General features: G+C 38.8%; 1 long non-coding RNA gene across 2 annotated transcripts in view; it reads right to left on the bottom strand.

Annotated features, from left to right (window-relative positions):
* Positions 1-5,812: 5,812 nt before the first annotated feature.
* LOC309665570 overlaps positions 5,813-13,581 on the bottom strand; it is a 47,967-nt gene continuing 40,198 nt past the window's right edge. For both annotated transcript variants that reach the window (XR_014266498.1, XR_014266499.1), the window contains exon 3: positions 5,813-11,452. This is a non-coding gene — a long non-coding RNA (uncharacterized lncRNA). The remainder of the gene's footprint in view (positions 11,453-13,581) is intronic.

The following is a 13,581-nucleotide window of genomic DNA, read 5'->3' on the forward strand; positions in this document are numbered from 1 at the left end:
TTTCATTAAGATTAAGATTTTGCTTCCCACTGTCAAAGAGTATAACTTAGCACCTGATGACCTCATACTAAAAATGGAAAATACAAACTTGGAAGAAAAAAAACAGTAGAAAAGCTAAACCTTGTCACATCACCATATACTTAAATAAATGGTTGAACCAAGTAAATAATAGTGATTCCCAGAAAATTACTCATATTCAGCATGAAACTACTAATCACTCCCTAATGTTTTGGCTTAGAGTATAAACTTTCACACTCAGAGACTCTTTCTACAGTCGATGAACCCAGGCCTGCAGCCTGTCTCACTCTGGGTTGTCATAATACTAGCTTGGTGGTGGGATATCTGTAGTCACAAATGCAGGAACCACAGTAAACTGGGCTCACTGGTCCTTTGTAGCCCAGATGGGGACACAGCCACAATTTTCTAAAGTTCTAAAAATAAGTTGTTTTTTTAGAGACAAGTACTCTATTATATACACTCATCAGGAGATTGTGCAGAGTTTGGGATGTTGTAATCATCCAACTCAAAGAGGAATTGTTAGCCAGATGTTGAAAAATATATGCAAATGGGCTCTGGGAGTACACGTTATCTCTAAATCTTCCCAAAGAATGTTGACCTAGTCCTAAAGCATTTATTTACACATTCTTTTCAAACCACCTTTAAACTCAGAAGCCCTATTTTGCATCACATAGGTTAGTCCAATATAGACAGTGTTGATAATTGTTGAAGCTGTGTGATGGATATGAAGATTTACTATACTCTTCTCCCTACTTTAAATATGTTTGAAATTTTCCATACTAACAAGTTTTTTTTTAAAAGGCAAAAAAGGAGATAAGTCTTTTTATTGTGCTTGTATAGCAATGAGACCCCTTTCTTGCTTTTCCCCTTCCTGCTGACATACACTGTAACCTATCAGAAATTGCTTATCCCAGTTCCATTTTTTCCAGAACAAATTAGAATGTACTAACGTTAAGATTTGAATGGTATAACATCATTATTATTTCAAATATTCCGTCACGCTTCATAAAACTCTTCCATATGCTGTCATTTCATTTACTTCCATGGAACTTCTGTACTCACAGACATTCTTCCAAATAGTTGCTATCCCAAAAGAAAACAGGCTTTAATCATTCAGTAACCAATCTTCATCGAACATCTAATATGTGCCATTATTTTAACATTATTTTTAAATTCCATGGCTAAATATCTTTGTAAGGAAAAAAATAACACCCAACAGAAAACTTTTATTTGCTCCATAAACATTTATTAAGCACCCACTATCTGCAAGGCAGATACTCCAGTCTTGGCTACACATCATGCTGGGAACTTCTGCATTGAAGCAAGAATGGGTGATGCAGCCATAAATAAAAATAAATAAATAAATTTAAATAGCACTTGGCAAACAAAGAGAGGGAAGAAAAATATAGTTATAAAAAAAAAAAAAGAATGGGTGATGGTTAGTGAGATGGCCCTTGCAATGAGGGAAGAGGAGCTTTTTAAAGAATGCATATCCCCAGGCTCTGCACACAGAGAAGTTTAGGTCTGGGTGGTTCCAAAAGGGTTGGGAACCCCTGGTCTAACTCACCAAGTCTGACGGGAACCAGAGCAGACTCTAGTCTTACTGAAGCTGGCACTGCCATCTATGGAGTGTAGTTGGTGGGTGTAAAGCAGGCAGGATACGTGTTTGCAGCTTCATCCTGAAGCTGAAAAGGATAAGAAAACAGGGTGCAAGCCTAGAGAAAAATTCAGCAGGATTTGGACAAGTGGTCAGGACTCAGAGCTGACTGGGCTTAGGTTCAAGGCTGGGCTTTGGTCCTGGTGGAATTCTCAGCAGGGACTCAGAAAGGATTGATTGTATATTCATTCGGTCCCTTTTGTGTAACAGGCACTGTGCAAAGCTCTTTACTTACAAAATCTCATTTCATCCTCATGACAGCCCTGTGAGACAGGTTGACTTGCCCAAGGTCAGATGGCCAGTAAGTGGATGAGTTGTATTTGAACCTAAGTCTATTCTGAATGCAAAGCCTATACTCTTTCTGTCTCTCTGTGGTATCTACAGGGACTGGGCTTGCCAGGCTTACCCAGGGGTGATAGCTAGGAAGATCATTTGACAGTAAAGGACTCTGCTCACATGAGGCATCATCAGGCAGCTGACTATTTCCATCCTCACTCCACTCACTAGTGGTTAAAATAAATTCCCAGTGACTCGTGACTGACAGGGTTCTCATTATTCCCAGATTATGTCCTAGGCAACGTAGTAAAATTGGCAAATTTGTCTTTGTGTCCCCAGCATCCCCAGTTTTACCTGTTTCTTCCCCAATCCCTGAGAAGGGGCCTACTGTCCTCATGATCTTCACCTCCATTCACATCAAGTAGTACATGTCTGATGACAGATGAAAGCATTTTCCTTTTGGGACCTACTGCTTTTGAACAAAGAGCAGGCAGTTAGAGGAATGACGTTGATATCAGAGGCAGGAGCTAGGAAGGATTTGGGAGATATGCTGAATTTCCTGAAATCATACTTGTAGATAGGTGGTAGCACATTCAAATGGATGCTATTGCTACCTGAAGAGAAATGATGACATTTCAGGGGATGGGATGGTCAAGAGTCCAGCTGCTCCAGAGATTCTCCTGAAGTACTTTTCATCCCACTGTACCAGCCTGTCTGTACAAAGTCCTCATTTTCACAGGGAACAATACATATGTGTGTGCTTCTCACAGAGATGGTAATCAGTGGGCATCAAAGCCTCTTTCTTTAGATAACTGAAGTTATAGACCCAGACACTGCTTTATTAATATTCCAAACACCAGTACTGCCCTACCCTACAATAAACAGAGTAAACAAGAGTGGCTCTCCTGGTACTCACCCACCACCCTTCAATCATTGTTAATGAGAACCCGAAATTCTGGAATTTTCCTCTACTTATCAAAATCACTTGTAAGTTCAAAAATGTTCTGGCAAGTATTTTTTATTAGTGGCTATGAAATATGGATAGATGGATGGATGGGTGGATGGATGGATGGATAGATACATAGATTGATTTAGATTTAAAGGTGGTAGTTTGGGACTTCCCTGGTGGTGCAGTGGTTAAGAATCCGCCTGCCAATACAGGGGACATGGGTTCAAGCCCTGGTCCGGGAAGATCCCACATGCCGCGGAGCAACTAAGCCCATGCACCACAACTACTGAGCCCTAATGCCACAACTACTGAAGCCTGCGTGCCTACAGCCCGTGCTCTGCAACAAGAGAAGCCACCGCAATGAGAAGCCCGCGTACCGCAATGAACAGTAGCCCCCGCTCGCTGCAAATAGAGAAAGCCCGCGCGGAGCAACGAAGACCCAACGCAGCCAAAAATAAATAAATAAAAATAAATAAACTTTAAAAAATAAATAAAGGTGGTAGTTTGTTTGCTGAAAGAATATAGTAATGAACTGTAAATGTGATAACATTAAGCTGGATGACAATTTTCTGTATCCTGTATATAAAACAGAACGTAGTAATTTTATAAGGGAACATAGTAAAGTAGACCAAAGGCTTGGCTTTGTTGCTTTTTTTTAAGTTTTTGGCCGCACCCCACGGCATGTGGGATCTTAGTTCCCTGACCAGGGATCAGACCCGCGCCTCCTGCATTGGAAGTACAGAGCCTTAACCACTGGACCGACCACTGAGGAAGTCCCTTCGTTGCTTATTAACTGTGCAACTTTTGTAAATTACTTGACCTCTCTGAGCCTTGATTTCTGCCATGATAAAATCAAAATGGTAAAACTTGCCTCAAGAAGGTTTTTGTGAGGACTGGGTGTAATATATGATATGTTAAGTCCCTAACAATGCCTGGGACGTAGGGACTCAAACTTTTTTGTTGAATGAATAAATAGTAGATGCTCAATACAGGCCATTTTTGTTACTTTTTTACAGTGTTTGTCAAACTTCATAGGCTTTAAACCTGTCTACCCCATGTTCCTCATTAATGCTTTCATATTTAATTACAAAAGCAAACACATCTGTTGCAAAAATTCAGATTATATAAGTGTACAAATAAAAAGTGGAAGGCCCTACTTCCATACCTTAGAGGTAACTACTGTTAAGAGTTTGATATATATTTTTTCAGACCTTTTTCTAGGCCTATACAAATATATGATATAATTTCTAAACATGAGTTTATACTATACACAGTGTTCTGTTACTTGAGTTTTTGATATAAGATCTTGGACATCTTTCCAAACCCAGTATTCTATCTGTATGGGTTAGACTGTAATTTATGATACAAATCTCCTATAAATGGACAATTATGTTATTTACTATTTTTTGCTGTTTCAACCAGTGTTGCAATAAACATCCTTATGAAAATTTTTTTGGCATATATGCTAGTTATTTTTCTAGGATAAATTTCTAGAAGAGGAATAGCCTAGTCAAAGGATACACACACACTCATATATATATATATATATATATATATATTTTTTTTTTTTAAATATTAAGCTATAGGTACAGGCTCTTTTAATTTATTTTATTTTTATTTATTTTTGGCTGTGTTGGGGCTTCGTTGCTGTGCGTGGGCTTTCTCTAGTTGCAGAGAGCGGGGGCTACTCTTCGTTGCGGTGCGCGGGCTTCTCATTGCGGTGGCTTCTCTTGTTGTGGAGCACGGGCCCTAGGCACACGGGCTTCAGAAGTTGTGGCTCGCAGGCTCTAGAGCGCAGGCTCAGTAGTTGTGGTGCACGGGCTTAGTTGCTCTGCGGCTTGTGGGATCTTCCTGGACCAAGGCTCGAACCCGTGTCCCCTGCATTGGCAGGCGGATTCTTAACCATTGCACCACCAGGGAAGCCCCAGGACACACATATTAACTAGACTCTGCCAGCTTGCACGAAGAGTGTTATGGGCTGAATCATGTCTCCTCAAAATTCATGTTGAAGCCCTAATTCCAAGTACCTCAGTGTGTGACGGTATTTGGGCCTTTAAAGGGGGTGATTAAGTTAAAATGAGGCCATTAGGGTGGGCCCTAATCCAGTCTGACTGGTATCCTTATCAGAAGAGGAAATTTGGACAAAGAGACACCAGGGATGGGCATGCACAGAGGAAAGACCATGTGAGGACACAGAGAGAAGGCACTCAGCTGCAAGCCGAGGGGAGAGGCCTTTGGAGAAGGCAGCCACCTTGATCTTAGGCTTCAAGCCTCAGAACCATAAGAAAATAAATTTCTGTTGTTTAAACTACCCAGACTGTGGTATTTATTACGGCAGCCTGAGCAAACTAATACAGAGGGGTTTTTCTCAAGGCCCTGGTGGCCCTTCTGCTTTGAGCTGAGGTCCATATGGTATAAGCAAGCTGTTCAGGCCACTTGTTCCCTGCTTTCTTCATCCCATGCTCTCTCTGTCCTTTATTGTCCTCACCCTCCTTGCTCATTGCAGTTTATTTAATAAGGGGTGTTTATTATGACCCTTGGGGGATTTGAAAGATGTTTGCATGTTTGTGAACAATTTGTTTTTTTGATGTGCCTCATTCTGGTATGGCATTAAAATAACAGGAAGAAGATATTAAGGTATTTTCCCATTGACTTATCCTCCATTTTCATTATGTGAACTATGAAACAAAGAAAATCTTTTCCACATAATTTCACTTACATTTCTTCCACTGATTGGCTAGGTCGAGTTCACACACCCCTTGAGGCTGCATTTTAACACATTCCCTCTCCCTGACCATCCCCTCCCCCTCAGCCTTCATTATATCTGATGTGCGTGTTTCTGGGAGAAAGTAGGGAGGAAACTTGAAATTACCCGAGGATCCACTTTCTGCTCTGCAGCCATCCTCAGTAACTTTCGCAGCCGTCCTCAGTAACTTTCGCATATTTGACATTCTTTCAATTTCCTGAAGAAGAGTGACTCACCCAGAATTACACAGCCACAGTAGATGGAATAATTGGTCTCAAGGTCTCCTAATATTTCTTTCTTCCTTCAGCAATTCCTTTTACTTGTAAAGTGAGAGATTGCTTTGCTGGAGACTGCTGTGTGCTAGAGACAAAAGGAAAGGAAGAGGGAGAGTACCTGCCCGTGACTGAAAAAAGGGTTATACTTGTATGATCTCTTCATTCTCTGCATTTTCTTTTCAGAGTACACGTTGGTTGCTTATGTACCGCACCGCACCGTAGTTTGGGGAGCTTGTGCTTACTTTTCCCCAACAGGGTAGTAATATATCTTAGGAGGCTAAGAGTCAGGCCTGCCTCTACTTTGAACTGATCAGGAGGGAGAGAGAAGGGTGAGAGGCAGCAAGGATGAAACAAGAGAAGTAAAGGTGGACCTTCTTCTCTCTGCGCAACCTTGCTAACAGAAGTGTCAACTAAGCCTTTCATTTGAGTGTCAGGACGATGGCAAAAGCAAACAAACACAGAAATCTCATGGAGATGTTAAAAAAAAACCAAAACAGATAAATCTATCCGGGGGTGAGGGGGGAATTGTGTAGGAAAGTGTTTTTTGGTTTTGTTTTTTGCATGACTTTTTTCTTAATGTGTTTGTATGTGTGTAATGGAAGCTGAGGATAAATTAAAGAACAAATATGAAGATAATAATCCTTCCTATTTGCAATACTCAGGTTCCATTTTTTGGCCCTTTTTTGGTGTTGCTTTTTCTACTCTATTCAGTTTCCTAAGACACATATGAACCCTATAAACATATGCAATTATTTCTAAAACATTTTGGTATTTTCCAAAAAATTTGGGGTGTCTACTAGGTGCAAGGCATTATGCTAGGTTTGCACAAAATAAAAAGATAGCTAAGCTTTAGTCTATCCTCAGGGTCTGCAGTCTCATAGTGTTCCCAGTGAATTTGAGGTTCTTGATGTCTCGTTGCAGACAGAATTCAGTGAGAGACAAATTGATAGGTAAGAAGTGGATTTATTTAGAGAGAAACACCCTCCACAGACAGAGTGTGGGCCATCTCAGAAGGTGAGAGTCCCCGAAATATGGCGTGGTTAGGTTTTATGGGCTGGGTAATTTCATAGGCTAATTAGTGGGAGGATTATTCCAATTATTTCAGGGAAGGGGTGGAGATTTCCAGGAATTGGGCCACCACCCACTTTTTGGCCTTTTATGGTTAGCCTTAGAACTGTTATGGCATTGGAGGGACTGTCATTTAGCATGCTAATGTATTACAATGAGAGTATGATAAGGCTCAAGGTCCATTGGAAGTCGGATATTCTGCCATCTTGGACCAGGTTGGTTTTAACCAGTTTTTGTCATGTCCTATGCCTATGTCATTTTTTTCAAGGTTGTGCCCTGCCCACTTCCTTCCTGTTTCAATAGCAAAAGTAATTCATGGTCATGTTTGCTCATAGATTTGTAAAAGCAGCTAAATTTTACAAGAGAAAACATTTTAATTGTCTAATGCTCATTGACAGCATCTAAATGTCACTGACATTTAGCTCAAACCGAAAACATATTTTGAAATAATAAGCAATTAAATGAACACTTTTATCAGAAACAAGGATTTCAGAACAGTTTGCTCACTTGTATGTTGTAAACTGTAAAAGGAAAAGAGTTACACCCACACCATATGTGAACTATAGGGCTATAAAGTGATATAATATCATCTGCAATACATCTGCTTCATTTAAATGCAAATTCTAACATTTATAGTTTCAGTAGTTGGTATCGTGGCCTTATACATAACATGAAAAAAATAATATTTGAGGAAGTTCTTGAATTTGTTGGTGGCTGATGTAGTTATAAGATTTCTTCCAATTCTTAAGATATTAAATTCTATTAAGACACAAATGTAGCCTTTTGAAATAAAAATTCCAGGAGGAAATACCTATAGTTCAACATTAGTGTTTAATGCTATGCTGCTACCATTTTGGATACTAAAGATGGCCATTATTTTTGTTTCATAAAATGTGTTTATCTGTTTATGGTGATTGACTGGCAAGGTGTTATCATTTACTGCCAAATTTCTAGAAGCAAATCAAGGAAAAAGAGTATCAGCTAAAAAGTAAATAAATAAATAAATCTCAATCACAATTCCTTCCATGAAATGGATCACATCACGGGTAACAAGCACAAACATTATCATGTGATCTTTTATTTTTTTATCAGACGCATAAGCATCTCTCTAAAATAGGTTCTAATCAATGTCAAATGCTTAAAGGTATAGTACAAGAAAGAGTCTTTAAGTTGTTGGGAGCCTCATAAAGGGAGTAATGACACAGTATTTTAACTATTACTAAGCATTTGTCCTCCGCCAGTAAACCTTCATGGTAATCCAGTGCAATTGCTTCACATAAAGCAAGCACATTAGTCTGGCACAGGCATTTGCTTCCTCTCTGAATTTCCTGTTTTCCTGGATATGAGATCTATGAGGTCCACCTTCAGGAACTAGTCACTCACTCAGAGGTCTGCTAGGAAAAGTGATTTTGAGAGGGTAAGTTCCTATTGCTTAAAGTGACAGCCTTGTTCTAATGTAACACGTTCCATCTACACAAACTTAAGTACAACTCAATTCACTTTCACAAACCTCATATAGCAGGAGGCATTCAGTCATTGCCAAAGTCAATATATTAAGTCTGGTTGTTGAAGGCAGCTGGTTTCCCATAAAACCATGTGTCCCTATTTCCTATTTCAGTGAGTTTATTATTCAGTGGTAGGAAATGCCAAACGGAGTTGGCAACAATGGCATTTTCCGCTTACAATAGATTTTTTAAAATGTACTTTGGATTTTTCTCCAATATTGTGCTCAGTGGTATTTCTACCATGTAATCAGATTGGATGGCTCACAACAAGGTGATGACTGGCAAGGAAACCTCAAGGTAAATGACCTCCTCTATTCCCTCAATCCCAGAGGCAACTGTGCTGCCAATCTTATTACCAGGGACATGGAGTCCTCAGAGGAAAGTGGGACTCTCATCTGCATTAGGAGTAAGTTTCCAGGAGAGCCCTGGAATTTGAAAATTCTTTGAGGCTCCAGTGTTAAATTGAGATAAATGAGGCCTCCCGGGGAAGTCTGGATTCAGACATCCTATTTCTGTGCTGCTTTCTCCCCCACTCCCTCCTTGGCTGGTGGGAAAAAGAAAAACTCCTCCTTCTAAGGTAAAGAATTTAAGAATGAGAGCTATTTGCCGTTTGTTTAAATCTCTGGTCCTCAAGTTGCATGGGTCTCTCATTTTATTTTATTTTTTTGTTTTGTTATTACTGCTGTGTCTTTTGGCCTCTCTTCCTCTGTGGGGTAAAGTTTGATCTTTACAAAGGAAGAGGAAGTATGAGGCTTTATTTTTTCTAATTTCTGTTCACCCGTTGTATAACCTTGCAAGTGTCACTTGACATCCTGTACCGTATAGATTCTTAATCTATAAAAGGGCATGTCAATATCTATTCCCTTTCATTTGTAAAACATAACACTGTCAATTATTTTAGTTAAATTCTTTGATCTCAACAGAACTTTTCTCTGATAACTATGCTATTTGATCGTGAATTTAACACTAGAATGCACTATTAGTTTTCAAATATTTAAATTTTAAATACAAAAATATTTAAACCATACTTACCTTGATTCCCTGTGTTTGTATTTCATTACACTTAAAACAGATTTTGTGGGTGGTAGAATATTTCTTTTGGGGAATATCTTGAATTATGAGGTTTCATATTCAAAATCTGAATTGAACAAAATATACTCCCATATTCATTAATAATATGAAACTAAATTAGCTTCAGCTTTTGTGAATAAGTTATGTCATTTTCACAAGAAAAAAGTTTTAGTTAGTTAATGACTTTATTTTACATATCATTTTTTAAAAAAAATTAATTCATTTATTATTTATTTTTGGTTGCATTGGGTCTTTGTTGCTGTGCGCGGGCTTTCTCTAGTTGCGGCCAGCGGGCTTCTCATTGCGGTGGCTTCTCTTGTTGCGGAGCACCGGCTCTAGGTGCATGGGCTTCAGTAGTTGTGGCTCGCGGGCTCTAGAGCACAGGCTCAGTAGTTGTGGTGCACGGGCTTAGTTGCTCCGCGGCATGTGGGATCTTCCCGGACCAGGGCTCAAACCCGTGTCCCCTGCATTGGCAGGCGGATTCTTAACCACTGCGCCACCAGGGAAGCCCTATATATCATTTCTTAATGCTCTTCTACTGTTCTTCAAAGGAGAAAAGAAAACTACTCAAGGGCTTTTTGATATTTGGACATTACTGTAAACAAAGAAATATTACAGATTGCCTAACCCACTTCATAAAATACACATCTGAAATTTCAAGCTCCACTCCTACCACCCAGCCTGACTATGTCTGCTAAGTTTTGGCAATGTAGTAAACAGGACAAACTTGTTCTATAAGAAGTGCCATCTCACTTATACTGTCATTTTCTGAGTTGGTGCTTAAGGAAAACCTTCGGATAGACCTAATACCATTCACATGTCTTTCTTCTTGCATTAAAGGAAGAAGTACCTGAAAATTGTAAAAAACAAACAAACAAATGAAAACCCATCTTACCCTTTCACCAGACTAAATGTCTAGCAAATGAGAATAGGATTCAGGAAAACAGAGGAACAAATCTCTCCATCTGATGTCTTGTGTATTTGAAAAGTGTGAGATATTTGAACTTTGTCTCAGGCTCTTACAAATTCTGAGACCTTAAGTAAATCACTTCACTTCTCTGAACATTGGTTTCCTCGTTTAAAAAATAAGGGTAATATCTATTTCACAACATTGTTATATCAATTAAATTTGATTGATGTGAAATGACTGGCTATAAAAATTCTTATTGTCAACTATCAGATTATGATAGGTAGTACTGCTCTATTACCAAAGCTAGAACGTAGCATATTTATCATAGACAATTACCAAAACAATTGCATTCGTATAACACTCCATAGTTCACAAAGTACATTCACCTAAAAAATACTTTCACTTATGCATATTCAGATAATAAGCCTGGGTATTTTTTTGCCTATTCAGATATTAATTCCGGGCATTTGGGGAGAAGCTTTAAGAAACATTCAGCAGCTGTGTGCCAGAGTTTTGGCAAACTGACATTCATTAATTATTTAACACATCTACATTGAACACACATAATATGTGCTAGTGCAGCAATTCTCAAACTTTTGGGCTCAGGACCTATTTACATTCTTACAAATTATTGAGGATCCCAAAGACTTTTTGTTTATGTGGAATGTATTCATTGATATTATTGTATTAGAAATTAAAACTGATAAGTTTAAAAATATGATTTATTCATTAAAAAACAATAAATCCACTAAATGTTAACATAAATAACACACTTGTATGAAAAATAGCCATATCTTCCAAAACAACAACAAAATAGTTTGAAGAGTGCCATGCCATTGTTTTACATTTTTGCAAATCCCTTTAATATCTGGCTTAATATTAGACAACTGGATTATTTGTGTTTTCACATTCATTCTGCTGCAGTTAACACACTTCATGTAGTCTCTGGAAAACTCCACTATTACGCTCACGAGAGACTGAAAATGAAAAAGGTTAAAAAAAAAAAAGACAAAGTCTTAGTATTATAATTAAAATAATTTTGACCTCATGGATTCCCTCACATCTCAGAGACCTACCTCCCTCAAGGGTTCCCCATTCCACACATTAACTACTGAGCTAGTGTCTAGGATCCAGTTGTGACTCAAGAAATAGTTGCTGAATGAAGTAATGAATACCATACCTTGTGCTAGGTGTTGGGGACACACAAATGAACAAGACAGAAGTCCCTGGCCTTAAGGAGCTTAGATTCCAATGGAAGAGACAAATATTTACAAAACTGTGCTATCAGTACCACCACTGGAGTAAATACAAGATCCTGTGGGGTGTAAGAGGGTAGGTACCTTGCCCAATCTTGGGACATCAAGGAAGGATTTTAGAGAACATGATGAGACTTAAAGGAGAAAGCCAGGTAAGGAATGCAAGTATAATAGGAGAGTGAAGTGTCCCAGACATAGGGAGAAGCAAGACTTGCTAGAGTTCAGAGAGAGAGCAAGGCATGGCAGATTGACCATTAATAAGAAAATGTTATCATATAAGTTTCCTGAGGGATAATTTGAAGACTTTATATAGGGGACTGACATAAAGTTTAGAAAGTTCACTCTAGGTACAATGTGAAGAATGAATTGGAGTAGAACAGGGTGACAGGCAGAAAGACTGTTGCAGAGAGTTGAGGCAGGAGATAATATTGGCCTAGCTGGAATAGTAGTAATGGAGATGGAGAGAAATGCAGAAATTAGAGATATATGAGAAAGAAAAACTGCCAGGACTTTCTGATGGCTGTAGGAGGTGAGAGAGAGGGAGGGGCCGAGTATTAACAACCACATTTCTGGCTTAGGCAGTTGGGTTGATGATGATACCACTTAGAGACTGGGAACATAAAAGCACATATAATGAAAATGAGAAGTTTAATTTGGGATATACTGTTTTGAGAACATCAAGACATACATTTTGAGGGCAGTCAGGTATGTAGATTTATAGAAAGGAGAGAGAACTGGACTAGAAATTTATACTTAGGAGTTATCAGGCTATATATGGTCACTGAGCCATGGAACTGAATGAGATCACTAAAGGAGAGTATAAAAAGTGAGATAGGAATGAACTGAATAGGATACAACTCTGAGGTACATGGACACTTAAGTGACAGACAGAAGATAAAGGTCCTAGAAGGTAAAATAAAGAAGCCCGAGATCTAGGAGGAAAGCTAGGAAAGTGTGGTTTCACAAATCAAGGGATATAAATACAGCAGGTCACTAGTATCAAATGTTCAAGCAAAATTTTTTTAAAAAGTGTCCACTAGGTTGAACGAAAAGGTTGTTAGTGATCCTTGTTGAGAGTTTCAGTGGAGTGATAGAGACAGAACCCAGAAATTTATTGAGTAAATAAATAATCCATTGAGTGAAGTTCCTGGGAAGGTAGGAAGAGACAGAATCCAAAGAGTAGGCCAAAGAGATGGAATACAGAGAACATGTAGAAATATATGCCTCAGATGGGGGCGGGGGCGGGGGAGGGACATCTGATCCATTGTGATGTCTGAAAGGTGGGTGTAGATACAGGTAGGCTTATGAATGTGGAGGCAGGAAGTTGTTGGAGTTCCTCTCTGATGCATTCTAACTTTTGCTGAGAATAAATGAGGGAGTTGGTTTGAAAACAGTGGAGAAAATCTGAAGCGGCTGTTGTGGAAGAGAGCTAACTAGGGAAACAAGCATTGCTTGGCAAAGTTGAAGGCCCATTTAAGATTGGACATTATAAATATGTAGTGAAAACAATCCACATAGTCTATCCAGAATTTCAGGTCAGTTTTTTGTTTTTAAAAAGCTATTTCTGAATCAGAAGGTTAAGGTCTAGACTATATTTTATTTACAAATATAATACTGTAGACAATGCTGTAGAGATCATGAAACTAATACAATAATTCTCTCTCTCTCTCCATCCCCCCCAATATAATTTATAATACACAGGTGCATGCACACAAGCACACACACATTATGTATAATATCATTGACTATTAGAACTCCTCAGGGAGGAAGTTCCATAAGATGTCATCATCTCACTGCTTGTAACCCTCCATTTAATTTTCAGTGGAAAGTGGTGAAGCTATTATTGTGTG

The sequence above is a fragment of the Balaenoptera physalus genome, assembly GCF_965194825.1.
Source record: "Balaenoptera physalus genome assembly, chromosome: 8".
Lineage (NCBI taxonomy): Eukaryota > Metazoa > Chordata > Mammalia > Artiodactyla > Balaenopteridae > Balaenoptera > Balaenoptera physalus.